Source organism: Octodon degus, unplaced genomic scaffold, assembly GCF_000260255.1.
Source record: "Octodon degus isolate 3935 unplaced genomic scaffold, OctDeg1.0 scaffold00005, whole genome shotgun sequence".
In the NCBI taxonomy this organism is placed as follows: Eukaryota; Metazoa; Chordata; class Mammalia; order Rodentia; family Octodontidae; genus Octodon; species Octodon degus.
In genome coordinates, this window is record NW_004524581.1 from 32,220,560 (window position 1) to 32,224,578 (window position 4,019).

Below are 4,019 nucleotides of genomic sequence, written 5' to 3' on the forward strand. Positions count from 1 at the left end.
GAAAAACTATGTATATAATCTGACATAAGATACTGTTTTGTGGAAATCTTCAATGACCTTTTAAATGGGTTCATCTAATATAATTATATTTTACATAGTGCTGCATAACTACCATTTTGAGAGCTTTTTTTTTTTTTGTGGAACTGAGGATTGAACTCAGATCCTTGTTCTTGCCAGGTGAGCACTTATTCTACTGAGTCATCTCCCCAGCCCCTTCCTTATTCTTTATCCAGGACCATACAGCAAATTCTCTTGCCTTCTGCATTATGGTCTTTGTTAATTTCTATATGCTACATCTGGAGGTATTAAGATATTTCAAGTTTGTATAACTGGAAAATGTTTTACTTTTAGTTTTCTTTTTTCTTTTTCTTTATTTTTATTTTACTGAGAAACAAATATCAATGAGACAGCTTAAAAATGATTAATAGGACAGTTTCAATAATACATTGTACATTATCTTCTTAGAGGTTATCCATAGTACAAGATGCAGAGAGAACATCCTGTCCAAACACTCTTAGTACAAATCTTTCCTCTCGTTGAATTAAGCAAAAGTAGCTGTGTATATATCTTAACTATTCTGCGTATACAGATACAAAATGGTCCTTTCTTTCTATCCTCTTTTTTTGTTTAGTCCTGTCAGAAATGGATATTCTGATCCTTTGGTTCATAAGCGTGATGATTGGGTGTTCACGTCTTACAATGCATGAAATATGCCTCCCTCAAACCTTGTTACGACATGGGCACATTACCCATCTGATATATAAAAAAAAAAAAAGAAATGGATATTCTATTGGCATCTAAATACTATAGGTGCAAGAATTCAGCAAAACAGTCCAACACAGTCCAGCAGTCCATAATATTAGTGGGATATCTGCAGAAGTCATTGACTTGAGCCTTTCTCAGCTCAGCATATTAATATGTCTTTACTTTATATACCTTGTTTTTATACTTTTCTGCGGAATGGTTAAAACCAAGATAAAGACAACCTGTATAACAAGAGATGTAACTTTTGTAGCTGATAAGGTCAGTCAAGCACCCTCAGGATTTATCCTGTAACCCTGTACCACAGTTGCAGATCTTTTGTCAGTGTCAGCCACGTGGATGAGTCACGGCCATTGCTTGACCAATTTTCTCTCTGTGAAAGCCTGAGACAATTTTTTCTTTGTAAGTGACTCTCCTTAGGCACATTATACATCGTTGATCACTTTCCTCTATGGCCCCATAATCTCCTTGATCAGAAAGCTTGGGGCACAACTGAGTTACTGCATGTTACAGTATAGGTTCTCCTATGTCCTGAGTCTTCACTGAACTTGAAAGGCTATGGTGAAAATGTTGGTTGTCCTTGCAGCCCTTCTATTTCTCTAATTTTTGATGTGCAAACTTAGGTTGTTAACCCTCTAGAAGAGAAGCTTATTACCCTACAACTTATGCAGTTGGGTTTAACTTCACTATCTGTCTGAATATCAAACATCTTAGGCATAACATGGAACAGGTATTTTCCATCAAGTATTGATATGTTAAACATTAAGTCCCTATACAATATGGAGATAAAAATACAAAAAAATGAAAAATACTTCAGGAATAAGAAAAAATTACATATTTTTACACACAAATTTAGAAATCTAATCATATACAGCATTGTAGCAGGACAGTCCTGTGACATATTCTTTTTCTTGTGGTTTTTTTCCATTTATTACCCATTTAAAAAAAAAACTCTTACTTGAGACAGTATAGTAACAATTCATATGTCATGACAAGAAGTATGTATTTAGAAGAATGACAGCCATTCCAAGCATGACCCTTCTATTACACATTGCTATCTTCAGTGTAGTTGCAGGGTTCACAGGTATCAGCATATATAGTTAGTCAGGGTGAGAATCCTACCAATTAACTGCTAGTTTCAAACACCTGCTGATGTTTCTAAAGATCATTGCTTTGCCCATCTTGTGTGTATAAATGTATGACTTTCTCTCTGTCCTGTTTCCCAGGTTTTCTCCTTGGTCTCTCCCCATTCTCCAATTCTCAAGTTCTTCCTTTCCTTTTAATTGTGTTGCATGTTTCTATTTGTATTTCTTCTTTTGAGTTCTTATACTAGGGAGACTGTATGATATTTACACATGTGGGTCTGATTTATTTCACTTATGAATATATCTTCAAGTGGCATTCACTTAAATATAAAGGCTTCAGGTTTATTGTTCTTTATAGTTCAATAATATTCCATTGTATAAAAAATACCACATCTTTTTCAACCATTCCACATGTGACGGGCATTTTGGCTGTTTCCAAGATTTGGCTATCACAAACTGTGCTGCAATAAACATAGACACACATATATCACTATGGTACGACATTTTCAGTTCCTCTGAGAAAATTGCCACTCGGGGGATTAGCTGGCTTCAATGGGAAATCCAGACCTAGTTTCCTAAGGAGTCTCCACATTGATTTCCATAATGGTTGCACCAGTCTACATTCCCACCAGCAGTGGAGAAGGGTTCTCTTTTCCCCACAGCATCTCCAACATTTGCTGTTGGTTGATTTCTTTATGATAGTCATTCTTTCTGGGGTGGGATGGTATCTCAGTGTTATTTTAATTTGCATTTCATGGATGGATACTGATGTGGTGCATTTTTTCATATATTTATTCACTTCTTTAATTTCATCCTCCAAGAAGTGTGTGTTCATCTCAGATGCCCATTTCTGGAATGGGTCTTTAATTTTAGGGGCCCTAATGTATTTTCACTCTTTATAAACTCTAGAGGGCAGACCTTTGTCTGAGAGCTTATTGGTTAAGATTATTTCAAAATTTAAGGGTTGTCTTTTCACTTTGTTTGTAATTTCTTTTCACATGCAAAAACTTCTCAATAAGAGGAGGTCCCAGTTGTTAATACTTTCAAGTGTTAACCGTGCAATTTGATTTTTGTTAATGAACTCTTGTTATGCCTTTGTCTTCAAGAGTTCCTCCTACTTTCTCTTCCAGGAGATTTAGTGTTTCTGTTTTAAGTTTAGATCTTTAATCCATTTTGACATTTAGTGTATGGTGATAGACCTGGGTCAAGTTTTAGTTTTTGGCATATACACTGCCAGTTTTTCCAGCACCACTTATTAAACAGGCTATCTTTGTTCCAGCAAGCATGTTAGGCTCCTTTGTCGAAAATCCAGTGGCTGAGTGTGTTCGGAGAGGCCTCTGCATCTTCTAATCTATTCCATTGATCCGCAGGTCTATTTTATTGCCAATACCATACTGATTTTATTACAGTAGCTTTGTAGTATAATTTCAAATCAGGAATTGTAATGCCTCCTGCCTTGTCTTTGTTGCCCAAGACTGCCTTTGCTATTCTAGGTCTTTTCTCATTCCAAATAAATTTTAGGAATGATTTCTCTAGGTCTGGGAGGTATGCTGGTGGTAGTTTGATAGGGATTGCATATAATCTGTACAACAACTTTGGGAGTATGGACATCTTCATAATGTTCATTATTCCTATCCAGGTGCAGGGAATATGTTTCCATTTTCTGAAATCCTCCACAATCTCCTTTTTCAGGGTACTGTAATTTTCCATGTAAAGATCTTCAACTTCTTAAGTGAATTCCAAGGCATTTCATTTTCTGCGATGCTATTGTAAAAGGTATTGTTTCTATAATTTGCCTCTCAGTGTATTTATTATTTGGGTAGACAAATGCTATTGACTACTGAGTACTGACTTTGTATCCTGCTATGCTACTGAATTTGTGTATCCTTTCTAGTACCTTCTTGGTGGAGATTTTTGGGTCCTCCAAGTAAGGTATCATGTCATCTGAAAAAATGATAATTTAATTTCTTCTTTACCTATTCTTGTTCCTTTTCTTTCTCCCTCTTATCTAATGGCTCTAGCTAATGATTCCAGAACTATATTAAATAGGAGTGGTGACAGAGGACATCTTTGTCTTGTACCAGATCTTAGAGTAAAAGATTTCAGTTTTTCCCCATTAAGAATTATATTAGCCGGGGGCCGGGGAGATGGCTCAGTGGAATAAGTGTTTCT

The 4,019-nt window shown here is 35.9% G+C and overlaps 1 protein-coding gene and 1 non-coding gene across 2 annotated transcripts in view; both read left to right on the plus strand.

Moving 5' to 3' along the window:
- Nucleotides 1-4,019, plus strand: part of LOC111818403 (uncharacterized protein C6orf10-like) — a 71,321-nt gene that overhangs the window by 28,868 nt on the left and 38,434 nt on the right. The gene's annotated exons all lie outside the window — the stretch shown is intronic.
- LOC111818675 lies at nucleotides 655-759 on the plus strand. Its single transcript, XR_002822601.1, has one exon. It is a non-coding gene; the product is annotated as a small nucleolar RNA U13 (small nucleolar RNA).